Source organism: Canis lupus, chromosome 25 (assembly GCF_003254725.2).
Source record: "Canis lupus dingo isolate Sandy chromosome 25, ASM325472v2, whole genome shotgun sequence".
NCBI lineage: Eukaryota > Metazoa > Chordata > Mammalia > Carnivora > Canidae > Canis > Canis lupus.
The window spans coordinates 9,027,854-9,055,577 of NC_064267.1; the positions used below are offsets into that span (position 1 = coordinate 9,027,854).

At 43.6% G+C, this 27,724-nt stretch overlaps 1 long non-coding RNA gene across 4 annotated transcripts; it reads left to right on the forward strand.

Moving 5' to 3' along the window:
- The first annotated feature begins 46 nt into the window (after nt 1–46).
- On the forward strand, nt 47–22,096 carry LOC112670092 (uncharacterized). 4 transcript variants are annotated; one of them, XR_007405776.1, is made up of 4 exons: nt 47–274; nt 4,583–4,717; nt 13,149–13,598; nt 13,726–14,040. It is a non-coding gene; the product is annotated as an uncharacterized LOC112670092 (long non-coding RNA). The 4 variants fall into 4 exon arrangements; XR_003142753.3 differs by lacking the exons at nt 13,149–13,598; nt 13,726–14,040 and adding an exon at nt 21,697–22,096; XR_003142754.3 differs by lacking the exons at nt 13,149–13,598; nt 13,726–14,040 and adding an exon at nt 12,356–12,869.
- Nucleotides 22,097–27,724: the final 5,628 nt, after the last annotated feature.

A 27,724-nucleotide genomic window follows, 5' to 3' on the forward strand; every position in this document is an offset into this window, starting at 1 on the left:
AGCAATTACTTGAGGGATGATTGGTTTTGTCTGGATGTCCTATGTGTTACATATCTACTGGTAAGAAGTTACCAGTTCAACTGTTTCCCAGGAACAAAGAGAAGAATTTGTTCTTTGGGGAAGCTGGACCAAAGCCAGTGCATGCTTCTTCTCAGACGGGTGTGCTTCTTCAATCCAGTAGACTCTCCTCAAGTGGGACTCTGATGCAGATCTGCTAAGTTTCAGGAGAAGTGGGAAATATCTATTTTCATTGGAAACTTCCAGAATTTTAAAAGTTAGTGCACAGCTTCAAAACATATTTTAAATCTGTCTGTGGCTGCTTGTCCCACTGCTGCCTCTGGAGACCTCTGGTTTGGGAGCATGTTGCTGTAGGGGAGGACAGGAAGGTGTCTGGGAAGGGAAACGGGGCTGTCATCTTTCCACTTCTTCTGAGCCTTTTTTCCTCAGAGTCATCTGGCTATTGAATTCCATTTCTGAATGACTGGGGTATGTGATTTCCACCTTATCTGGGGCTACAGCCCAAGTGCTGGGACAATTTATTGATGGTATGCTGAGGTAACAACCCTGCTGTCCACAGTTTCTCTGAGCAGTGGTGAAGGGCTGGCTTGGGTAGGGTAGCTGGCTAGTCCCCCTGGCCCTGTCCTTCCCTTCCTCCTCTGGTATGCAGCAGGAAGGTAAACAGCCTTGAACCCAGGGCTCTTTCATCTGCTAGACAGAGGGGAAGGGAGGATAAGCGCTGAGTGCAGATAATTACTTCAGACGGCAGAGTGAACCCGTGTATCTGTGTGAGCACTTGAAGTATCAAAGCAATGCAGCAAACCCTCCTCAAACACCAGTTTGACACTTTCACCCTTCTTGTTATGAGCAAAGATCTGAAACTTCTAAGCAGGTGTGTCACTTTATTTTTATTTTTTTAAGTAGAGGGAGAGCAGCCAGTTCATTTGCATGATCTCTTGCAGTTCTCTTCCAACAGAGCCAGACAGAGATACATGTTTAAATGGTTGTCATGGAAACCAGAGAGCCTAGCTCTCCCCCAAGGTCTGAAGGGAGGATGATGAAAAGTTTAAAGCAATCACCATGGAAACCTAGAGCAGATTCAAGGCAGGTTCAGATCCCCAGCACTCTAACTAACAAGCAGACAAGTCTTCAGGTGCTGGAGTCATACAGGATGGTAGATTATGTAGCTGCTAGCACCAGAGCTGACCCAGGAGCCACATCCACAGTTATGGGCTCCCAGCATCCCCTTGGATTGGCAGTGAGGTGGATGCGTTTCCCCAAAGCTCAGACTTTCACTCTTCCTCTTTTGAGGTGGAGCTTGGAGCCTCTCCTGCCCATCCTTCCTTTTATCTTATTCCCCCCGCCCATCAGTTTCCTCAGTGTGGCAGGAGCCCACAGATCTGTAGTAATAAATGGAGCCCTGCCCACGTCTGCAGACGTAAGACTTTCAAGGCCCAGCCTCGGTTTCTCCATGGTCTCTACCAAGATGTATCTCCCTTTCATGTTCACTAATAACCAAAATGAAGTCAAAGATTCCTGTCTTCTATGACCTTGAGTAAACAAATACACTTGAAAGCACTTCCTATACTTCAGAGCCCTTTCTGTAACTCCCATTTAGGGGTGGGGAACTGGTGCTATAGCACCCTGTGGAGGAGTGTGTGTGTGTGTGTGTGTGTGTGTGTGTGTGTGTGTGAATACATGGAGACCTGACTGAAGCAGTGATATATGTGTAGGACACTGTGAGAACATGCTTGCGGGGCAGTAGATGGGGAGATGGAAAGAGGATATAGCATAGGAGGAAAATACTTGTCACCACAGAATTCTACTTTTCCTGGAAGGCAATGCTTCAGGAGACCACTTGGAAAGAGAGACGTATGTAGTTTGAATTCTGACCACAAAGAAGTTCATTCAATAAATGTTTATTGAGCACCTATTTTGTACCAGGCACTAGTCCCAGTACTTGGGACACAACACTGAGCAAAACAGAAACCTCTACTTTTGTGGGGCTCACCTTCTGATGGGGGGGGGGCAGACCATAAACAGCAAGCAAGAGATAAATAATATAGTCTATTAGAAGGTGACTGGATTTATGGATGTAGAGAAGGGTAGAATAAGGTAAGGAAGATTAGGGGCTGGGTTGTTCCAGAATATGTATGAAAAAAACTGGGCAAGGAGGACCTCACCAAGAAGCGACAGCTGAGCAAAGACTTCAAGGAAATGAGGGAGTGAACGATGCAGACAGACATTTGCAGGGAGAACCTCCCAAGCAGAGAGAGGATCCGGTGAAAAGATCATATATTCCAGAAGATTGGTGTGAGTGGGATGGAGTAGGTGAGGGAGAGAAGTAGAAAACTGGGCCAGAGATATAAGGGCTAGGTTGACACACAGGGCCCTAGAGGACTTTGGTTTTTACTGTGAAGGAGATGGGAGTCCAAAGGAGGATGTGGATGGATCTGACTTCTAGTTTTCCAGGCTCTTCCTAGCTGCTGTGTGGAAAAGAGACCATAGGGATGGGATGGAAACATGGAGAATTGCAAGGCTCCTGTAATCCAGGAGAGAAAAGAGAGTGATTCCAACTAGATGGTAGTAGGGGTGGAGCTGGGGCAAAATGGCCAGATCCTGGGTGCAGTATGAAGACAAAGCCCACGGGCTTGGTGTGGGCTGTGGAAGAGATGGCCAAGGGTGACTAGTAGGTTTTGGCTGGAGCAACTGGAAGGATAGACTTAGAACCAACCTAGCTGGGGAGGATGGTGTGAGGGAGAAGACATGGGTCCAGGTTTGGATTTAATTTTGATGTCTATGGTGATGTTCTATGTTAGTTGGAAATGCCAGACTTGAAGTTTGGGGGCAGAGCTGGCCTGCACACATGAATTTGGGAACAGACAGTAATGGTGCTGGAGGGGGTCACCGAGGGGCTGATGGAGATGGAAGTGAAGAAGAGCATGGATAGAAGTCTGGAGCTCCAGCAGCAAGTCATGGAGTCATGTAGGAATATGGGAGAAAGGCAGAGAAGGAGCAATGCGATGAGCAGGGTGGAGAGAACCAAGAGAGGCTGGAGGCCAGAGCCCAGTGAGAGAAGTACAGGAGGGGAGCTGAAGTTACCTGTTGCTTCAGGTGTGGAGAGGCCAGTGGGATGAGCATCCACCCTGCATTTAGCAGCACACAGGGCCCCGGTGGCCCTGACGGCCCCTGACAAGAGTGAGTTGGGAGGTGTGACAGGGACAAAGTGGGTCATAGACTGGGAAGTGAGGCACTGGAAGGAGCAACTGCAGGTAGCTCTTTCCAGGAGTCTGGCTGCAAAGTCTCTCTGAGTCCCAGTATTCTCAGCACCACACCCGAGAAACTACAGAGCTGGTAACTGGGGTGGGGACGGTGCTGACTTTTCTTATCACAGACTTGTCTAGACTTAATAGCGGTTCTGAGTATGAGCAACTTTAGTGGTTCTTGCTTTCTGGAACGTGAGACAGAAGAAGGGATGGTCAGGAGACTCGTGGCAAAATTAGGGATCAGGGCATGTGAGCTGGATGGATCCTCACAGCTCATGTCTAGCATTTTATTGAACTAGAAATGGGGGCCTGAGGTCACAGCTCTGTTAGTTGCAGATATTTCATTTGTTGGAATTATCATCACCTTCTTCTTTCAGCCTTCCTAACAGGCTCTCACCTTCTCTTTTTCTTCCTACAGCTCCACCCCTAGATTTTAAGGGCCTGTTTGGAACTCACCAAGCAGTATATATATAATGAATAAAATATTTAACACTTTTTTAAACCTCTCAGAAGTCACCCACCCACATGACAACAGCCATTTCTTTCATGATGCCTTTCAGCCTAACTGTGCCTGATCATTTCTGAGATTTGGAAAGGCTGAAATGCTAGGGTTTTTTTGTTTCCTACTTCCCTTTAGAATTTTGTTCCAGTTGCCATCGAACATCATGGAAAATCAGTAATGAGTCATGCCTGAGATCTCAGCCTCCTATGAAATACCACCTTGCTTCCCCGAGGCCCTTTCCACCTCTGATTCACAGCCTTCGAGCTTACGTTGTCTTTCAAGGAAATCTTCCTTTATACATTTCTGATTCACTGACATTTAAATCACCAAAGCATTAGGAAAAGATGTGCAGTGGTTATGAAGTTTCTTGGGAATTTTCATTAGACATTCTTGGAACTGGGAAATTGTGGTTTTCTGGAACGATAATGGATATGAATCCTAAGAATCTAAAATTCAGCCTTCAGAAACTGAAGCAGCTCGAAATTCAGTGTTTATGCAGACAGAAGCAATGAATCCAGAATGAAGGTCTCTGAGTTCCAGCCCTGGCTCTGTAAGTAACAGAGCTGTGACCTCAGGAAACAAAACAAAACAAAAAACTCTAGGATTTCAGCCTTTCCAAATCTCAGAAATGCTCAGGTGCAGCTAGCCAGGCGCACCTGGCTGGGCAGTAGACACGAGTGTCTATGTCTGGGCTCTTCACTGATTCCTTTCTCAGGCTGCTGCTGTCAGGTACACAAAAGCGGTCAAAGATGGCTTTTATTGGCTACAACTTTCTTACTATGTGAAGATGAATTATAACATTTCTTTTTCTCTGCAGTCAAGACATTTATTCTGCTCCAGGATCAGAATCTTCCTTTTGAAACCAGGCTGTCCTAAAACAAGTCCCAGGACCCGAGGGGCAAACTTTTCCAGCCCAACTCTACAGGATTTCAGGTGGATTCGTGGCCTTAGGGTAAGAAAAAACAGATTTGCATCCCAATTCCCTCTTCCAGCTAAGTGACCCAATGGGCAAATTTTAGCTTAGGTGTCCTCACTGGTAAAATGGGATATGTGCACAATTCATACCTCACCTGGCTATCATGAATATCAAACAAGAAATGTAATGAATGTGAGTGGTTCTTGCCCTTGGCAGCAAATTAAAGCCACTGTAAAGAGTCCAAATAATGCAGAAGTCTGGGCCATACCTCCTTGAACAGTAGTTTTAAATCTTTAGAATCACTGGGGGAGCTTTTAAAGGTGTCGATGCCCAGGCTTTATCCCAGACCAGTCAGGTCAGAATATCTGAGGATAAGACCCATGTATCTAGCTTTTATTAAGTCCGCAGATGATTCCAATAGGCAGTGAAGACTGAGAACCACCAATGAATGTGAAAGTTCTTACAAATTAGTAAACACTAAACACATGGAAGGAATCACTGTTAGAATAAACTTGAAAATTAAATATGGTGATAGTGATGCTGAATAATTGGATGGGGCTTTCCAACATACTCTCAAGGGCTTCACAAAATAAGTATAAAGTTTAATGAAGTAAATATGAGGAATTGAGATCTTCAAAGGGCAAATTATTAGAAAAAACTATAAAAATATTAGTATAACACAAAAAAAGAGAAAATATTGTTATTGTGACTAAAGGATGCTTCTTGGACTTGACATGTACATAAGTCACCTTCAGTTCTTTTTCAAGTGTAGACTGATTCCATTGTTCCAAGGGGGGCCTGGGACCCTGGAATTCTAGTGCACACACAGGGGATGCCATTGCTGTGCATTCAAGGATTACAAGCACCAGCCTGGACAACCCGGATTCCAGTCCTTGGTCTTCCATTTCTGAGTTGTGTGACTCAGTGCAGTCATCACTCTTCACTTTTTTTTTTTTTTTTTTTTTTTTTAGCAAACCTCCTCTCTTCACTCTTACTTCTGAAAGCACACCTCTTCATACATCATGTGGTTGGACAGACACTGCCAGGTTCTTACTGCCCCTGCCTTTCCTGGGTCATTTGGCTTGCAATTGTCCCAAAGATGGGCCAACATGCTCTATTGGGAATCTTCTCAGGAGCAGCTGGACTGGGGACCCAGAGTGGCAGCCAGTCTGTTGGTGGCAAAGTGGCATGACAGATGGGCTCTTCACCCTCTGAGGGATCCACTGTGCAGAAGAGAAAAAGAGAGAGACAGTCAGAGCAGCATCTGAGCCTCTGCTACCAGGATTTCCCAACACTGGGTTGCACTTCTGCCCTTCTCATGTCATCCAAGAAATTCTCCTTTTGCTTTCCCATTTGAATTACATTTCTTTTAATATTGAAAAAAAAAAAAAAAAGCCTTGAATGATACCTCAGGACAAGTTCTATGCTTCGCTTTACTCATCTGTAAGATGACACTAACGGTGGGACCTAAACCATAAGGTTGTTTTGGAGATTAAAATAATACAATGAAGGGACTTAGTACAGTGTCTGATACTAGTGTTTAGGGCCAGAGATTGCATCTACTTCTGACCATGAGCTGGTATCCAGGGAGTGATCCATTTAAAAGGATCTTGGTTCAAATCTAGACCAGTCCTTCACCCAGTACCAGGATGTCTGCCCTCCATCTGGTCCAGACAAAGTGATTCCCACGTGAGCGGCACAGACTTGTTCTGCCACATTCCCTACTTCATGGACCCAGGGTCAGCCTTGCCAAGCCCATACCCAGACTAGCTATGCATTGGAGGATGTAAGATGAGGGATGGATTAAGATCTGGGTTCTCCCTCGGCCTTTCTCTGAATGCATTTGGTCAAAGTCCAGCTTCCAAAAAATGCAAAGGTCTTCAGGTTCTGGGTCTTTCTGTTGCCATCACAGAAAATGTTATTTCCAGTGTGCCTTTTGAATTGTAGATATTCCTCATTCTCACTTCACGCAAATGCCCCAAGATTGCAGTCCTATGTTGACATTACTGTATATTTAATATCTTGTAACACATTAGAGGTGCTCAAATGGTGTAGCCTGAGGTTGCCTGAAGTGGATTTTGCTCTTATTTCAAATCAACAAATATCGATCAAGCTCTCAGTATTTGTGAAGCCCTGATAGGAGTGCCCTCCCTCACTCTGCCTCTCCAAAAGCATAGTGTGAGGCTTATAAAGCTAAAGGCAAACCGAACAGTGGAGGTTGTCACATTTTGAGCTGCAGAGTGTGGGATGCCTGTTGCAATGCAGAAATTACAAAGGTGGGAGACATCCAAGGATCTGGCACACAGAGAACATTACGAACGTAAGGGGAGTGAAAGCAGTACCTATTACTAGAGCAGTGGGCTCATGGTTGGAGCTTGAAATGACGGCTTTGATGGAATCATAGTAGTTCAGCTAGAAATGACAAAAAAAGACAAAATGCTAATTAATATGAAGATCACACACCAGGTCAAGAAAGAATTTGTAACAATACCTAAAGCATTCTCTTGACACCCATTTTGAGAAAGAGAAAGGAACAACTTCCTCAGAGGATAGGCATATTTTTAAAAACCCACTTTTGCAAGTGGGCAGACATGTGTAGGTGGCCTGGCGGAGTGAGCGTGTGGGGGTTCTCTCTCCTTGACGCTCGCTCAAGGCTAACACCAGAACAACAATTCCTGGGTATCCTGTCTGGCAGACTGTGCTGAAGTTTATACTATGTATTTTAGATATTTCTGAGAAAATCGGAATGCTGCCTACATAGCTGCAGGGGTTTCACAGAGAAAACAGCATATCCTTCACTATAAATCATATTTAAATTGGACACTATGCTGAGTATCATACTGGGAAGGGTAAAAGACTCTCTTCCCCTGTCTTTAAAAATCAAGAGCCAGGCTCTGAAGCAGCAGATGTGCCAGGATTAGGGAACCAGGATCTTCGGGCTGGTGCCAGGGCTGGTCTCAGGTTCGAGGAACAGGGGTTGGTGGGATTTGAGGAGTTTTTCTGATCTTGGAACACTTCCTCCCTGGAGGAAGTCCTTATTAAGAATATAAAACATGTGGGATCCCTGGGTGGCGCGGCGGTTTAGCGCCTGCCTTTGGCCCGGGGCGCGGTCCTGGAGACCCGGGATCGAATCCCACGTCGGGCTCCCGGTGCATGGAGCCTGCTTCTCCCTCCTCCTGTGTCTCTGCCTCTCTCTCTCTCTCTCTCTCTGTGAGACTATCATTTAAAAAAAAAAAAAAATTGAAGAATATAAAACATGTAAAATGGATAAGGCCATAGTAGTGTTAAAAGAGCAACATATTAGCTACAAGAAATGATTGGTTTCTCTTTTAGACCTTCCAGGCACTATGCTAGGTTCAGAGGGGCATGCCCAGATGATAACCCTTAGTTCTAACCCTCAAGGAGGGCAGAAACCAGAGAACCAGAGACACAGGAAGACAAAGAGTAAGCCTGTGGGGCAGGGGCGGGGGTGGGGTGGGGGGGTGGGGTTGGGAGAGGAGACAGGGTTTCTGGAGCTTGAGGCCTGATCCAGCAGAGCAGGATCCAGTGCCCTGAGCAACCTCAAAACTGTCTCTGTGTTTTCTCTATTGAAATGGGCTCCCTCAAGCTGGCTCATGTGGCAGACTTCCAAATGGGGACTCCAGGAACACACCCCTGGGGTGATGGGGAATTCTCTGGTATAGCCCCTCTCTGTTAGCCCCCTTTTTACATGGCCAATGCCAATGCCCGGCTTTGTTTACCACCCCCCCCCCAACCCCACCTCTCCTTGTGTGGTCATCCCTTGGATGGCACTGACTCTAGATTTTGGTATTGTTCTTTTCACCTTCCAAGGCAATGAGGGCTGGCAATTCAGTGGGACAAAATGTCCAAGTAGAAGAAGCCAGGCACAAAAGGCCACATAATATATGATTTTATTTACATGACATGGAGAGAAAAGGCAAATCAATAGATATAGAAAGTAGATTAGTGGTTGCCTGGCACTGGGGGTGGGAATGATGATTAACTCTACGTGGTTAACAGAGGTCTTATTGGGGTAATGGAAATGTTCTTAAACTGCATTACAGTGATAATTGAATAACCCAGTAAACTTATCAACAATCATTAATTGTACACTCAAGATGCATAAATTTATGATATGCAGCTACCTCAGAAAAGTTTAAGAAAGTAAGGGTCTTGTAACCAATCACCTTTGAAAAATAATAGGTATTACATACGGCAATTTTACATGTGGCTGTTTAGTTGGATTGTTTTGTTTTTATATTCTTACTTGATTCTCATTTCCTTTCTACTCCAGAATTGGTATTTTATTTTCTTCTTCTTGTGTTTGAAACTTGGTCAGTGTTCATCTTTTAGACAAATGCTATGTTCTTGGTCCAATTTTTCTTCCCCTTGAATTTTCCTTTTCACTTAGCAAATAAATTTGGTTGTTTTCCTAGTTTTCCTTTCACCCACTAATATTTTCTTTTCTTGCCTTAAGCCCGATGTGTTTAGGAATAGACAAAAGATGTTGGCAGGAGTCTCTCCTCCCCTACCTGGTGTTCTATCAACCCTGAAAACCCTTCTCTCTCTAATCCTCAGGAAGTGTCCACTCTGTATTGGGTTTCTGTGCTGCCTTAACATAAAGAACACTATCTTGCTTGCTTTTGTGTTTAAGAAACACTAATTTAGCTTCTCAGAGCCAGTAAAATTTCAGGGAAAGGACTCTCAGGTCTAAAGTCATATTACTGGCCCTAAACAAAAAGAGAAAGGGAATCACACCTATTGTCTTCAGATCCAAATGATGATGAATGGGAACCCCAAAACAAGCATGCCAGGAGTTCAAACTGATCAGTCTCACTAGCTTCTAGAAACTAGATGTTTATCATTCTTTGTACTATTCTGGGTATTTCATGCAACATTTATTTTTATTTGTTTTCAGCTTAGTTAATAAAGTTACCTTGGGAATAGTGGTCACTCATTAAACAATATATATATGCTGTTTGGCTGATATACCTGGAGAGATACATCAGTCTGGCAGATCCCAATTTACTTTCATTTAAACATTTCTTTCTTTTCTTTTCCCCTTCCCTCCCTCCCTCCCTCTCTTTTCTTTTCTTTTCTTTTTCTCTTTCTTTCTTCTTTCTTTCTTTCTTTCTTTCTTTCTTTCTTTCTTTCTTTCTTCTTTCTTTTTCTTTTCTATTTCCTTCCTTTATTTTTTCCTTTGTTTTACCTGAGTAATCCAGTCTCTATGCACTTTCCAGCGAATATAGTTTACATTTGGAGAGGTCACAGCGTTATTAATGTTAATGTTTGGCATGTTCTCAATTTTGGGCAGCTTCTTCCACGTTCTAAGGAGAAAGATAAAAATCTCAATTGGATATGAATGAATTCCCTCCCACATCCTGTTTATTCCAACCAGGAGCCTTTTCTCAGATTATCCTTCCGGTCAGGAATTCCCTCCCAACCTCTGAGGCCTCACTAATTCCTTGATGGGCTCTTCTCTGATTGTGCTAGACCATTTGATCCCTTCCTTTTCTGGACTCCAGGATATGCTTGATGTGTACTGCTTTTGTTTTCTCACTCAGACATGTACAACCAGAAGGCTTTCAGGGCCCCCACAAGGCCCAGTAGAGAATAAGGATTCAACTAATATTGACTATCTAAGGACTCTGAGTATCCTGAAGTCAAATGGGAAGAACTTGGAAATGGCATCAGTGACCACACAGAGTTATAAAAGCTCTTTAATTATTGAGCAATTCACATGAATGTTCTGGGAGACAGACTGTCCTTCCACAGCTGAAGCAGGAGCAAAACATTTGAAAAAAAACCAGAGGAATGCTTCACTGTGGAGGACTCATGTCTGCCCAACAGGTATTCTCATACCTCTTGTCTGCTAACAAAACCAAGGCACAGATCCCTTGATATCAGAGATGTCCTATGACTCAGTTCTGGCCAATTTGGATAAGGTAAAATCATCAAGGGACTCTGGGAAAATATTTTGCTTCTTCAGAAAATGTGAAAATAGTGTGAGAGCAGTCTCTCTCTTCCTCTCTCTCTCTGTCTCTGTCTCTCTGTCTCTCTGTCTCTCTGTCTCTCTGTCTCTCTCTCTCCCTCTCTAATTTTTCCTCTTCCCTGGCTGGCATTCTTTCTGTTTTTAAACACAGTCAATATGTGAGATGATGTCTAGAGCTATGACAGCCATTGTGAGACTATGAGGCACAGGTTGAAGGACAAAAAGCCAACCTACTAAAGATGGTGAAGGGACATAATAGAGACTGAAGGCTCTTCATGACACCGCTGATAAGCTAAAGCAAGGCAGCAACCACCTATATCCTGACATTTTTGTTAATGAAAGAAAGATAAATTCCTTTATCTTTTGCCATTTTATCCTGCTATTTAAAAATAGCAAACACTTAACTTTTTACTATGTGTCAACTACTCTTCCAAGCACATTATACATATTAACCTATTTACTCCTCAGCATAAACCTATGAGATAGGCACTATTAGTGTTCCTTTTTTTTTTTTTTAAGATTTTATTTATTTATTCATGAGAGACAGAGACAGAGAGAGAGAGTGAGGCAGAGACACAGGCAGAGGGAGAAGCAGGATCCATGCAGGGAGCCCGATGTGGCACTCGATCCCAGGACTCAATCCCGGGACTCCAGGATCACGCCCTAGGGCAAAGGCAGGTGCTAAACTCTGAGCCACCCAGGGATCTCCTATTGTTCTTTTTTTTTTAAAAGATAAGGAATGTGAGGCCCAGAAAGGTTAGATAACTTGCCAGAATTCACAAGTAGAAGAGTCAGGATTCAGACCCAAGCAGCCTGGATTGCAGCTTAAAGCATTCTTAGTAGCTAGACTAACTGTACACAAGAGTCTATAATTGATGCTTGGGTGGTTCAGCAAGTCACAGAATTATGGACTGTTTTAGAGCTGCAAGGGATCCTTTGAGATGACCTTGAAAATATTTGAGTTAGATCTAACCTGGAACGGTGATCTCTGACTCACTGAAACCTGTAAGTAAGGCATTTTTATATATACCACCAGCAACCATAGGAGTGCACTGGCTTCCCCAAAAGCAGTCCCAATATTGGATTTTTTTTTCCCATAGTAATTAGGTTTTTCCCCCACTGTATTAGTTATATCATAATAAAGTTCTCTTAGTCTGCACTTTCTATTTTTTATTTTTTAAATTGATCTTACTCTGTATTTTTTCATTGCTATCATGGCAGTTTATTTTTTCATTTAAATTGTTCATTACTTTTGACTACTTGTAAGTATTAAATTTGTATGCTTCAAGCCATTCAAAAATTATTCCTTGAGACTCTTCTGTGAGTAATGATTCTATCAGACTGATAAGAGACCGTCTAAATTGGTGATCACTCCTCACTTCCTCTCAGTTTGGTTATAACTTTTGCCGTGCTATCTCACATCATAAGGGGTGAGGGAGAGTCTGTGCAAAGACTCACGTCTCCAAATTCCTTTTCAGGTTACCTCACCTCTTACACATGCCTCTCCAACCATCTTTGCCTGATGAAGCCCTTTATTGCTGAGTTTTCTCAAATGTTCCACCCAAGGCCCTTCATCCCCTACCAACCTAAGCCAAAGAGTACAGAAAGTTATTAATTGAGTAGAGCTCATTTCCCAAACTTCAGAACTCAGGACCCATTATTTGTCTTGTTTCTACTTTCAGATTATGGCACCTCAGAAACCAATGCTGGCTACCTGACAACCTCCATTGTTACCTGTGGAGCTGTTCTTTTAAGATTTATTTTATGGTCTAAATTGATTTGGCTTCCATAACAATACCCTCAATGAATCTGATCTCACTGGTAAAATGGAACTTTTTTCTTTAAAAGCAGTTTTCAAGAAGCGGTTTAAAATGTCTGGTATTGTTACTTTATGAAGTACCTATTCTTCAACAATAGAGCAAATAACAAGTACATCTCCTCAGGCTGCACTCTCCTTTGTGGTACTTTGAGAATCCCTCAACTCACTTTTTCTGTCAATTAACCTCTCATTTAAATTTCTCTCTCGAATAAAAACTTTTCTGACCTCCTTCCATTAACCTCTTCTTCATAATACCATTCACCATCTGTTACTTTTCTCTAGATACATTTAATTTCTTGGAAGGAATTTTCATGACAGTAATGGGGCAGAAGAGAAAAACTGGCCAAGTTTACAGATTTAGTGAGATTAAGGAGATGATGATGGTGCTCAGGACTCAAAGGTGACTGATTTTAAACATGCATTCATATTTCAAGAGAAAAAACTCTAGAAAACACCCTTAAATTCTGCTGGGAAACATGCATTCAGTCTCTCGTGCTGAATTACCTGATGGGGACAAAGTCTCTAAAACAAGGAATAAGTACTTGATTGTAATTTATATTCCATTCTCATAATAGTTTCTGTTTGATCCATCAATATTTTTTTAATTCAGACAAGATTCATAATCTGTTGTTGTTTTTTTTTTTAATCTCCACCAGGCATAAAGCAGATAGATTTCCTGGGTTACCTATGACAAAAGCTGTTTTTGTCTGAAGATATCTACAGGAGAAAATTAAATCATCTTTCTTGTATCAGTTTTTCATCCATTCTGAAGAACCCTCTCCACATTTCTGGCTTGATGAGTTTGAGTATGTTTGTATCGGGAGCCAGTTGTTCACGTTGAACTTTATCTTTCAGTTTGTCAAAAAAAAAAAAAAAAAAATCTAGCACTATCCAAGCACCAGGATTAATTTCCAAGGACACAGAGATTGGAGGGAGGCTGTCAAGGCATCTGGAACCTCAAGTTCCCAGCCCCCCACCCAGGACCCCTTAAGAAGCAGTGTAGGGCTCTCTATGGTTACCCATGAGAACCCTTCCCACACTTCAGAAGCTCCATGGCTATGGAAGACCAGTGTCACTTGGGACTCGGGTTCTCTGGTTCCCAGCAGGTATACTGAGAAATTTTTTCACTGTGCGTGTATGTGTGTGTTTATGTGTGTGCGTGCCTGTGTGTTAGGTGAGATGGCTCATCCATTATAGGGCAAAGCTCTAACAGATTCATTCCTTTTCACCTAGATGCAAGTGAAGAATACAATCAATTGTCCTACTGTGACTTGAGAGAACCAAAACTTCCTGCAATTATTATTACCAGTACTGTTTCTTTTTCATTCTTCTCCCAAAGGTGTCCTTGTATTATATCTTTTGAGCAAATGAGCGAACACCTCTAGTCAAAGGGAAATGAATAGTACCAGGTGAATCCCACCCTGTGGGGAGGTTTTATTGACGTGCCACTGGACTCTGTTCTCCCTGTGCCATGTTCAACAGTCTCCTCTGTACTGCTAAATTTATTGACTGCACAAAGCTAAGAAAAAGAATATACTGGATGTCAATGTCAGCATTTAATATTATTTTAACCAAATAGATTTATCTATTGTAAAAAAAATCAATAAAATGAAATTTAGCAAGAATGAAGGCTCTGCATTTAGGTTCAAAACATCAATTTATAAGAAAGGATGAGGAATACATGGCTTGAATGTGGGAAGTAATGTGCCAGTAAGTAAAGGTTTGGTGGGCCATATGGTGCCTTATGGTGTCCAGTCCTGAGTATTCCAGACAGTGTCTGGAAGAGAGGCTTCATGACAAGATATCTTGAAATGAGGTCATATGAAAGACAGCTGAGAAAACTAGAAACGTTTGTCTGGAAGAAGAGAAAACAATAGTCATCTTCAAAAACTTGAAAAAGTGCATTTGGGGGAATTTTTTTTTTCTTTTCCTTTAAAAATTATTTTTATTTCTATCTGAGCTACATGTACTTGCTTAAAGAGTATAATAATTCTGCACATTTGAAAAGCTTGACTCTTCTCCCCATTTCCATCCCCAAGGGTCTCCACACTCTCTCCTTTTAGATGATTATTTGATATCTATTCCATGTCTTTAAATAACATGGCTGTATTGCTTCTTTTGGTTTCTCAGACTGGAGTATTATCTTTTGACTCTCTATTTTCATTTGCTTAGACTTCTGAGTACTTAGCATTTTTTACCCATTATCTCAATCTCCTCTCAAGACAACCAGCCCTGTGAGACATTCATTTCATTGGCTTCATCTTCTGATTTGCTCTGGCTGCCCTGAGCCTGATTCACAGCTATCATGTTGGGCCCTCTTTTTATTGTCATCAGGGCGATGCCATTTGCTCCTCTTCTTCGTACCTCCTGTTTGCTGTCTCCTCTTGTTCTTCCTCTTTTCAGTTTTCTCCCTCATTTTATAAAGAAAATCTTTTTAGCGCTTTTCTAAAAGTGTACATATATGGGAAGTACATTTTGAAACACTGCATCTTTGAAAATGACTTTGTTCTACTCCCACATTTCAGTAATAGTTTATCTGGGTGTATATTTCAACACTGGAGATAATTTTCCTTCAAGTTTTTTTTTTAAGATTTTATTTTTAAGTAATCTTTATACCCAACATGGGGCTCAAACTCACAACCCTAAGATTGAGAGTCACATGCTCTACTGACGGAGTCAGCCAGGTGCCCCTCCTTCAGATTTTTGAAGAGATTGCTCCATTGCCTTCTAGCTTCCAATATTGCTGGGTGAACTCCAAATCCATTGTGAGTATTAATACTATGTATGATGAACTGAATTTTTCCTCCTCTCAACACTTCTAGAATCTTCTCTCTGCTCTTAATGTTTTGGGAAGTGATCTCAAACCATTTATTTGATTATTTTCTTCCCTTTCTTTTCTCTTTTTTGTATGCCCAGTACTTGGATATTGTACTTTCTGGACTGGTCCTATGGTTTTCTTATCTTTTCTCTTTTATTTCTTTTTTTTTTTTTTTTGTCTTTTTGTTCTATGTCTTGGGGAAAATATTATCTTCTAACGATTCTATTGAGTTAAAAAATGTTTGTCACAATTTTAAATTCGAAGAACTTTTTATTTCCCGAATTTTCTTCTATAATGGCATCTTCCTGTTTAATGGATTTTATCTCGTCTTCCCAGAGATAATAATGACATTGGATTGCTTTTTCCTGCCTAAAAGGTGAAGGTATGGCATCAATGATTTAGCCAGTAGGGCTACCAATTCTGGGGCCTGTGGGGGAGGGGGTTCTGCCTTGTAAAATGGTTCTTTGGCTCTCAGCTTTTCCCACAGCTGACCTAAGGATTTAGTTTTTTGGGGTTTCCTAAAAAACTTACCATGTGTTTATCTGTCTTCCAAACTCCACATTTTTGCTGCTGCTGTTTCTATTTACCTTATCCTTGTGAGGCTGTACCTTCAGAGGAAAAAAAATCCCCTTCCTGTTGTTACGATGAATTTTGTTTAGGCGGGAATAAAAATAGAGGCATGTGTTCAACCTATCCTGTTTCCTGGAAGGGTGGAAAGTCTATTTGGAGTCATACAAGGGTTTGCCTTCTAACATTTAGAAATAATCCATATTTTGGGGGGCTGCCTTGAGAAAGAAGCTCCTTTTTCCTGCAAAGGCCAAGCCAATTTGAAATGTCTACCTCTCAGGGATGTGGTTGAAAGGCTTCTAATTCCACTGGCTTGGTCACAAATTAGATAAGGTGCCTACCTGAGACCTCACTCAGAATCCTTCACATCTCTTATTTAAACCTTCTGATTACATTACAGTTATTCCAGGCTTAGAATAATATTCAAATGTTCAAATCTGAGAAAATGTGCTATTGTTTTGTTTCATTTCCATACAGTCTACAGTGTACTTTTGTGAGGGATGGCCTTGGTGAGGAAGTGACACTTTGAGGGAGAGTTTGCTCCTTTGGGTTCTGTCCTCCAAGGATTACAAAGGATGAGAAATATGTCTCTAGCCACCATCTGGGAGTTGCTTCCTCTGCCTTCCTGAAGCAATAGTTGGGGAAGGAGTCTGCTTCCAGCTTGACACATACAACCAACATGTTACAATATTTCTCATGATGAGAAGACCCTGAGGCCCAACCTGGGCAATGATAACACTAGAAAAACAGATGAACTAGGAAATGCATATGTATTGCAAAAAGACTCCTCATGTTTTAAAAGGGTTCTCCTCAATCTTTTGCCAAATAGAAATTAATCCTTTCAGCTGAATGATGCATCTGACAGATGCTGGTAGGGAAAGCTAAATATTAAGGAACATAAGATTATAGTGTGAACCACTGCTAATTGAATAGCATGTCAAGAAAATAATGCACGACTGAAATTGTATTTGGTCAATGGACAAATAAGAGGCCACTTATCAAGATTCCTCTTATATTTAACTTTCCACTCACACAGCCGTCACATGCAGTTGATGAGCATATACGCTCACAAGTAGTTACCTGAGCACACTCCTTCAGCCATCCCTTCAACAACTAAGAAGTTAATGTTTTATAACTAGTTTTTAAGCATTTTCTAATGCTTAACTAATTTTAAACTGAAAATAAAATCCTTTGAATTCAAGATCTGATGAAGAGCCAGCAACCACCCATCCATGCATCTGTCTATCATCCATGCATCCATTTAATGTCCACTAAGGACTCAGAAATAAATTACTACCCTCTAGGAGTTCCCAATTTAGTAAGAAAGACAGATTGTGGACAGAACAATTTGTCTCAGAGCTATAATCCCAATCATTGAAGTATGCATGAACTGCTCTGGGATGCATGGTATGGAGAAGAGAGGCTTCCTTGAGGAAAAGGGGCTTAGTGAAGTCTCAGAAGGACACTGTGGTTGAGGCAGAGGAAGCCATCTACACAGCCTCATGGCATGATGAGAGGAGAGAAGAAGATGCTTATTAAAAACCCAGCAGTTTAGAACATCGAGGCCATTGGGAGTGTGAAAGTACCAGGAAGTGATGAATAAATAAGCAGGGCCCCAATCCTGAAATATTTTGTGGGCCACACTGACACGTTCAGATTTTATCTGAAGACGAAGGAAAAGTCGCTGATGGATTTTCCACAGAACGGAGATATCGCCATCTCTCAGTCTCCTCTGCCTCTCCCTGGTATGAGTCACCATCATCAACACAGTGATTTTTCAACACGGAAGTCAGAGCATATCCCCCACTGCTTAAAACCCTCCCATGGCTCCATTCTGCTACAAGGCCTCAAGTAACTTCCCTTAATTCTGACCTCATGCTCTCTATTCCCTGCACCTATTCTGCTCCAGCCACACTGGCACACTTGCTGTGCGAGCTTAGAGTACTTCTCTGGTTATTCTATTTGCAAGGAATGTTCTTCCCTGCCAATATCCCATGGTTCACTCCCTCACCTCCTTTGAGCAAATACCAGCCTTTCAGTGAGGACTACCCTGGCTACCCTATTTTAGCCCATACTCAGGCACACACACACACACAAATGCACACACGCACCCACACACACACGTGCGTGCATGCATGCATACATGCCCTCAACACTGTTGATATCCTGTGCCCTGCTGTTTTTTTTTCCTTTTATCCACAGGGCCTTCAAAGATATCATATAATTTATTATTTTTATTGCTTTCTTCTTCCCACTAGACTCTTGACTAGGTATCTAGCAGACATTTTTGTTGTATTCACTATCATGTCCCAAGCAACTAGGATGAAGACTGGAACACAACAGACGCTCAATAATGCTTGTTAAATGAGTGGAAGATTAGACTTGCTGTTTTACAAAAAGACACCCAATAAAAATATGGGAAATGATCTGTGGGGATCTGATGTTGAAGGCTGAGGAGGTGGGTGAGGAATTTGTCGCTGTGATGGTAATGATAGGTTGGATGCAGGAAGTGGCTGAGGGGAGAGAAAGGAGGGCACAGGTGATAATTGCTAAGGAGAGAGAATTTTCAGGACTTGGTGACCAATTATTTGAATGTAGGGCTGAGTGGGATGACTAGCCTGGAGTGGGCACCTAGTGATACCATTCGCAGAGGCAGAAGAAGAGAGAAGAGACGCTGTCGGTGAATGGCAAAGACATCATGAGCTGAGTTTCAGACATGCCGTCCTTCAGTTCTCTGTGGGACAGGTGAATGGGTGCTTACTGTCTCTATGTATTATGGCGTACATATGGGCTTTATGGCTTCTCTCCCCTCTGTACAGCCCTGATGCAAACATACAATTTTTGCCAAAATCAAAATAACTGATGATAATAATTTATTGTCTTCCCCATGGTCTTTATCTGAGGCTTTAAAAACAACCTCTGTATGAGGCACACCCAAGCTCCTTTCTCATTTCCCCATTGTCCATTTTCACATTGACACTCAGAGGTTAAGTTTTGAATCCCTACACACCCGACACCCTCTAACTTTCCCTGAAATTATCGTGTCTTTAGCTAGTTTACTTGAGACAGGAGCAAATTCACTGTAATCCATTCTTCAGGGAAACCACTAGTGTTTTTTTTTTTTTTTTTTTTTTTTAATGGCAGCAAGGCTCTGGCTTCTCTCCAGTTCCTCAAAGCAGTAACCTCCTCTCATGATAAAACTGTACCCACTTGCTAGAAACTCAACAACTTTGTTCTTCTCTTTCTTCATAGCTCCCAGATGGCCACCAGCTGGTCTGGGCTATTTCTTGCATTCTAATCCCTTTATCCATCCTCCTGGTTTTCTTTTTGATCTCCATGTTTTACCCCTCCTTCTTCCAACAGCCACCATACTATTATACCCCTCTTTGGAAGCACCTATTTTCTAAGAGAATGTGAGGATTTTTTGGAGCATTACATCTTTTTTTTTCCTTTTGTATTATAAGGAAAACCAGCTGCAGGGCCATGTGGGAAGAAAAGCTATCCCTGAGAGGAAGACAACAACCTCCTGCATGAAAGGGGTCAGAACAGACTTTGTTCCCTGAGAAGGCTATAGGGGGAACAAATGCATCCGGCACAATCCAGAAGCCACAGCACAGTCTTCCAGCTGCGCTCGGCACTCTTCATGGGCACAGCAAGATGTCTGGTCCCCATCCTGGCTTTCTAACCAGCCGGCCAGGGTGATGGAAAAATGCACCATTTGATCTCATTTGAGTGCTCTTCTGTTCCAATCTTCCATGACCATAGAGTGGTGCACCCTATCCCCAGTTGTCTGCAATATAGAACTTTTATTGATTTACAAGATTATAGCTAGAAGACTGTCTGAAATGACAAATCAAGGAATTGAAGCTAAGGTGTCTGTATGTCTGTGTCTTCAGCTGTGTTTGTTAGGCCCCTGAGTGTCTGTGTTACACGTGTTGGAGGGAGAGTTTCTGTGAGGTCTTGGCAAAAGCCTCTGCAGGTGATGAGTCTCTGTGTGAGTCTGTCTGTGTGTGTGGTATGGCCTATCCAAGGAGAGGTATGGACATATTTGCACATCTGGCTTGTGTCTATCTCTGTGTGCACACAAGGACCTGTGAGGGGCAACTACATGTGTGTGACTGTGTGTGTGTGTGTGTGTGTACAGGACCTGTGTGTGTGGCTGCACACGGGATCTATGTGGGGTGGTAACTGTGTGCAGTGCATCTGGATCTCTAGATGGTGTTTGGAAGTGACTGTGTCATGCCTGTGTGTGTGTCAGAGGGTAATGTGCAGTGTTCTGGAGGGGGTAGCTGTGACTGTCTGGGTGGGAGTTTGAGGGGTAAAATCAGGAGATACATTTGGCTGACTGTTGCAAGGAAATCTGTGGAAGATGTGTGGAGGGGTGTGTGCAGGAGTTTGGAGGGTATATTTTGAGATGTTTGTGAAGGATGTTGGGATATTAGTAAAAGTGTCTATGTGGTGTCAGTGGGGTGTGGAGGGGTTGTAGGGTGTGTGAGAGTGCCTGCAAAGTATCTATAGGGCATTTATGGGGGTGAATGTGTGAATGTAGGAGTGTGTAGGGCTGTTCTACTCTGGAGTATGTAGGGGTGTTTGTAGGGCATTTGTGAAGAGTCTGTACATTTGCCTTTGCGGATATTTGGGATGTCAGTGGGCAAGTTTCTGTGAAGGTGTGGCTGGGTGTGGGGGTGTCTGTAGATCCATGTGCCTCTCTCCATGGGTACATTTATCTGTGGAGATATGGTACATGAAGACAAAATGACCTCAGAAAATGCCCACAGCAGCACACCTTGCCTTGCTTTCGTACCTCATTGTCCCCAGAGTGTGACTGGGACAGGCCCGGTTCCCTGGCCAACAGCGAGTAGCTCCCTCCTTGGGATCCCTAGCCACCAACAGTGATTTGCTGGTGCCTCTTCTGCACACTGCTGGCCAGTATACCACACTGAGGGCATGATATGACTGGGGTATCACCTCTCTCCCATGAGGTGGACAGAGCGGTACTGTCCTGACCCCATTCCTAGGGCACCCACTAATGTACCAAGGGATGCCTCCGCTGATAAAAGCACAAACTCGTCATCTCCAGGACTAACTGGAGAGACAGCAGAGGGAGCATGTCCAGCACCCTTTCTACCAGTAAGCTTTCAAAAATGGTGCAAAAGAGCAGGAGACACTTGGATTTCAATCTGCTTTTCTCCAAAGGGAGAAAATGAGATGTCCTATAGAAATTGTGCTTTTCGGTTTATTCAGCCAGCTTAAAATTGGTTTAACCAATGATACATCCATTCAGAGGACTTGTGCATCTCCTCATCAAGAGGCCATTGTTGGCAAAGCGGTATTTATGTTTAACGTGTGCAGCATTGGTGTTAAGCATTAACAATTAAGTCCCTTGAGTATCTCCATGATATGGCTTGTACTTGCTCCCAGGTTTGCAAATGGGAGAAGCAAAGCGGAAGGAAATCACAGTCCTATCTAAGCCCCTGCATGGCCCTGACTCCAGAGCTGCTAGCAAGGGACTCACAGGGCCCTCCTCTGGTCACTCCAGCTATGGGGGCGGTGACATTCCCGGAGTGAACTCAGAGGGCCCAAGCAAAAGCAAAAGCTCCCAGGGAGACAGGTGAATGGGCTTATTCACACAGAGGTCCTGGGCAGTACACCTGTGCTTACCATGAGGGGCGTTAAATGCCCTCTAAGTAGAGCTCTGAGTCGCCACCAGAGTGATGGTAGCCTGCTATTTCTTCTGTCTGAAGAAAAATATTTTATTCATTTCAAAGCCCAAAGCCAGGGGTGTTCATTCCTGATGTACCCCTTCTTATTCATTTCAGATAAAACTTCTCCAGTTTCCAGGAAGCACCACAGGTGGCCATTCCGTCTCCACTCTGTTCTGCTGACACAATGAGGGCTTTGTTGGTCCCTTGGCAGGTGCTGGGACATCACCTGAGCCCCATTCCCAGGACGCCCCGTGTGCTGCCTCCCAGTCAGGTGAGCTAGGTGAATAATCTTCCCTGTCCTCCTTCTGGATATATCTAAATTACCTTGTTTGAATTTCAAAACCCTTCTGGGAGGAGAGGTGGGGCAGCTATTGTCATCTTCAGGTTCTGTGTGGGGACACAGGAGCAGAGGTAAGGCTCTGGAGACAGCCCATGCTGCAGGGAACACCCAGACAGGGACCAGAGCTGTGGGCCAGCATCTCCTATGACTTCAGTCTCCTTCCCCCAGCTATCAGGTCTGGATGACAGGTGCCATCCTCTCTAACAGCATCCATTTTACTGAAAGATGAGGCATTACTCTAAAGCCTCCCGACCTGGTGGTGAGTGAGAAAGCCCTAGGGGTGCTGCAGACAGTGAGCATTATAGGTGGAGGGCTATGCATGGTGATCGGTGATCAGCCAAACTCTGGAAGACACTGGAATCCATCCAAGCACTGAGGGTGGGAGAGGAATTTGAAAAGCCAGGACAGAGGGAAGGGCATACTCCAAATGTGCAACCTGTAAGCCAAGACGTGGGGAAGGCAAGATTATGAGATGGCCCACCTTAGAGCCTGCAAGGAGATGGATTTGGCAAGCTGGGCAAGGCAAAGAGGAATGGAAAGAAGGAGCAAAAGGAAGAGGAGACAGCAAGAGAGAATATCCTGGGACGGGTGGGGTAGGAGGTAGTGGGGGGGGCGGTGTCCATGCCACCAGCAGACATATCATAGGAGACATATGGTGTGTTGGGCTTTTGGTACCATAGTTTCAGGTTTCTTGACAAAGACTGACTAGTCATTCACCATGAGGCATTGCCCTCTTGGTGACTGTTTACCCGTCCCAGCACCCACTGCAATTAAGGTGACCATAATTAAGGTGACTTAATTAAGGTGACCACATAAGGTGACTGACTTCTGGAAAATGGGCAGAAGTGATCCACAGTACTTCCAGGTGTGATCCCCAAGTCCTCCTGTATGACCCCTCACTCAGTCGTCTTCCTTAACTTGCTGTCTGGATGCAGAGGGTTCAACACCCTAGGGGAGCCTGGGTCCTTGAATCACCACATGGAGGCCACACACCAAATGCATGCAGTGAACTGTTACGTGAGCAGGAAATAAATGTCTACTGTGAGAAGCCACCAAATTTGGCGGGGGGTGGAGGGTGCTTTTTGTTGCAGCAGCTTGCCTACACAATGCAGACTACGTTTCATCTGATCATCTGAACATCTTATGTTTAGTTGAAATGTTCATCTTGGCTTTGTCTGTGGCTGGTTTTGGGTTTCACTGCTCTCAACCTGGAACCAAGCAGAATGACTGGATGCACCCTCAGAGAACATTTCTTGAGTGAATGAATAAATGTACCAACTTTGGAGGTCCATAGTGGTATTGTAGCCACAAAAGGGGAGTGTTGGAGCAGGGAAATAAGTATATCAGGGGGTGGCATAGTGAAGAAAATCTAAGAAAGGAGAAGAAAAAGCTAATCCAAGCCCCAAGCTAATCTTCAGAACATTTTCTCAGTTTATTATCTTACCCCATGGCAATAGGTACATAAAGAGGCTATGTCCTTGCTTAAAAATGTATTATTCCCCTTTTTTTGAAATTAAATTTAAACTTCAATATTTACCTTAACAGTTCACCTACAGAAGCCAAAGACAGAATGTTCATGCATCCCTGCAACACAGTTTAAAAAAGAAAAGAAAAATAAATTCCCTTCTGAAGTAAAGAGCCAACATATTCCATTTATTTCCCATGCTCTAATAAATAGCTTGTGCTCTCTTGGCAGAATCAATAAGCAATGTTTTCCCAGTTAAAAGGGAATAGATAATTCAGGCTTCTCTGTTTCTCCCTGAGCAGATGGGCTTTCATATTTAGCAAGTGGAACTGCCATAACCTTGAATGGGACATGAGTTTGGCCAGACTGCACTGTCCAAATGCCCAGCCCTAGGTCACAGGGGGAGCTCCCTGTCGCGTGTGACTGTGTGCACAGAGGACCTTGATCACTCCAGGACATTTTTCATAGTGACCTGCACTTGGAACAGCACTAGGGCCAGAGGAAAACATTGGTATTATAGCAGGTGTGTATAGTAGCAAAACTTGCCCTCTCTTGTATGAACTAACTGCTGCCAGTTTGTCCACGGGAGCTTGCTATCGTATTTTCTGGTATCAGCGTGGCTAAAGAATACCTCCATGAACAAGTAGCAGGCCCCGCACTAACCGCTTTGTATGCGTTGTCTCATTAAATCTTCCCAATAATCCTGTAGGGTAGACACTTTGATTCTCTCTTATGCAGCCTGAGGCAGAGGGAGTTTGAATGATGTACCCAGAGTACCAGAAGTCCTAAGTGGCATGGATGCTGGACTTGCTAAATTTCATGTGGTTTCTGAGCTCAGGTGAATCAGCAATGTGGAGTGCATGGTCTGTAATGTCATTGTTTTACTCTGTCTTGATACAAATCTCTAGAAATCTCTGGACTCTCACTGTGCTATTTTTTTAACCTTAGTATGACATACACCAAAAATTCTGTGGCATGTGTCTTACATAATACTTTCCCAGTGCATATTCTATTAATGGGAATTACATTCTCATCCTTGGGTTCTGTCACTTTCGATTATAGTGCCATTTAGAACCTCATTTTATTTCAAGAGACCACCGTATACTGTTTCCCTCTCTTCACATTTCCCCTAGTTTTCTCACTCTGCACTCCCTCCTTAGAGCCCTGAAATCTGCTCCCTGTTCCTATGATGACATTTTTCTCATCACTGGTTCCATTTCTAATACATCGAATGGAACTTTTCTGGGCTCTCATCTTCCTTGAGTTCCCTGGATGTTCAGCTGCTAAGCAGCTCTTTCCTCTCAGGAATCCCTTCTCTTGCTGGTACCTTGTTCCTCTTGGCGACTTCCCTGCACCTGCTATGATTCCAAGCATGTATGCTTCACACATGCACTGTGCTAAATACTCCTGTGTTGGTTTCATTTTTTCCCCCAAAGGATTTAATGGCAAAGGTCATTTATTGTACTATTCAGTTTCTCTTCCATTGGGCCTAGCTAAGGGCTCATCAGATAATATTTAATTTAATTAACACTTATTCCGGCTTCCAGCTTCCAGACTTCAATGATACCGTGACCCCAATTAAGTTAAGCAGTTCATGAAACCAGTGGTCATATCAGGATTATTTGCCCGATAAATAACAGATCATAATCAGTACCAGTGACCAGTGACTGTGACATCCTGACAATAAACTGCTTCGCCCTGGGAGTGCCTTTTTTATTTTCTTTACCATTTCCTTTAGAAAGAAAGGAAACCAAGGTAAAAACAAAAAAACCACGAGAGCTCATTGCTAGTCTGAAATCATTTTGCTTCCAAGTCTTATCAAATCATCTCAGAGGCTTTGTTGACATTATCTGCTAACGACTGTAATCCATCTTTCCAAATGGAAAGAGGCACCAGGCGGCCAAACATCACCCTTTGTCCAGAGGGCTGAGGTCTGAGGTCACCTCCCGACTGTAGTGGCAAGCACGCGAGACCGGGCCAGCTGCCTGCGCGGGGCCTCTGGATGCATTTCTAAAGGGTGATATTTACAGTGTTGGATAGCCGGGCGCTGGGGAGCTTAATGGGATTCTTAATAAAGGCAGCTTTCATTAAGACAGGGAGCACAGGCAAGGTGCCCTTGCTTTTGAGGGAAGGACGACCCGGCACAAGACGGATGCTCCTCCTCGGTTTGGAAATCACGCGGGTCAAGTGCCTTGTCATGCATTAACAGCCTTTTTAAGTTCCTGGCAGATTGAGAGGAACGGCTTAGATAAATGAAGGAAGAGGAATCATGCGATCTGTCTTGGTAGTATAAACGCTGAGAGACACAGCAGCTGCATTTAAACAGAGCAATTTGCTAAATGAGTGGTTGGCTACTTTCCAGATGGCCAATGTGACACAGGGCTTGGATGAATCCTTTATTCAATCATGCATCTGTCTAGACTGAAACGGGAAAGGCCAGGTTCTAGCCCCTGCATCAGCCGCCCGCGGCCACAGCCACAGCCCCAGCAGCTCCGAACCCCTTACATAAAACATACTCAGTTATGCCCGTGAGGCGGCTTGGCCAGAGACCAGCCGGGGAGGATGCAGCAGCAAGGCGTGCGGGAAGCCTCGAGAAAGCCAGCTCCTCCGCTGAAGGACGGCCAGCTCGGAACAGGGGCTGTCTCTGTGCACGTCCGCCTGCTGGATCGCTTCGCTGGCCTACCGGGGACACGCAGCCCGTCGATTTGAATAGGACAAAGTAGCTAAGCTCAGAAAGCAGAAATATTGGTTGTGTCCTACGTGTTTTCCTTTATGTGCACTTTTAAATCATTCCACACGCGTTCTGCCTTGATTCTTCTAGTTAGGTTGTAAAATCCCCAAGGCAGATGAAAGAAGCTATTCTTAGCTTTTACCCACGACCCCACTCTCCTGCCCTTTCTCTTTGCCTCTGACACTTCATTCAGTCCCAACTCGAGCACCTCTTTAGAGATGCTATCTCAGAGATATTGGCTTGGGGTGGGGGGCAGAGGGGTAGACCAGATGATCACTCCATTCTGGGGCTTCTGGGGCTGGGATACATGTTGATGGACCAATGCAAAGTAGGTCAGGTAAAATGGAGCCACTCGATGGGCAGCCTGCCCAACTTTAATAAAATAGGCAGTCATGGGACTTCCCATTGGGCTGTAATGGGGACTTATAGGAAGGCAGCTCCACTGACCTATTTCTCTCTGGCAAGTTATCCCCCAAGCCTATTTAATTTTTATTATTGTATTGAAAGTTTCCACCGTGAGAGTTTCACTGCATTCTTTAGCAGGCTACTGAGTCTCATGGCTGGAAGTTCGGACCACTTAGTAAACAAGTCCCCCCACCCTCAGCTCCACCCCCACCCCTCTGGGCCTCCACCCTGCACGGCAGCTTCGGCTTAACTTCTGACTCAGGAGGAAAAGTTTAACCTGGTGATTCACCAACAGCACTTCCTGTGATTGAGGAAAACTACTGTCTGCTTAGGAAAAACTCTGAAGCACTTCATTTCCTGCTGTTTCTGAGCTACACAGGGTGGAAAAATTTGAGTTCTGCTCTATGCTGATCCACGAAGACTTTCTCACCACCATTTTTCTCTCCTGGATATTTCCTCTACCCTACTGTCAGCTTGAAATAAACACATCAGATGAACAGGGCTGTCCGATAGGGGACATAGCATTATAGCCCTCGGTGGGTCTCGCCCAGACTCCACTTCTTTTGTAACCAGCTGAGCCAGACTTCCTCGTCCGTACCACAAAGCACAGAAAATGATCTGTGGGATGATTTTTTCAGTTCTCCCAAGGACGGTATCACTCTAGATGTATAAGTGAGAAGCTAATCCACACACAAGGGATGCCTTCAGTTGTGGTTGCCCTAGACTATATCAATGGAGGTCTTTATGACAAGAGTCTAGGCTATGGAAAGGGAGTTATTCTAACACCTAGAATATTCTAGGAGTAGATATGCCTGAAGGTCAGAGCAATGAAGTCACTGAAGTCTGAGATAATTACAAGTCTGTCAAGGCTTTGCAATGAGAAAATAGCTCAGAAAGGGTATAAAAATAGATTAATAATTTTAAGAAACAGATTTCTCAGTCTGCTGAATGTAACACTGATGAAAATTATCAAATGATCTTTAAGCACATGATCCTGAGCTAGATGCAATAATCTAAAGAAGTCCAAGGATAACTACTCATCAAGAGAACCTGTGCTGTGACGTTGGTGAGCCAAGCTCCCGTTCCTTTTGTCAACGTATTGCAAATGTAGCTTCCCCTATGCTGCTTGTGACTGGGTCCTCAATTCTCAGTCTTCAATACATGACCTTCAAGAAGCATGCAAATTGCAAAGACCTTGAAA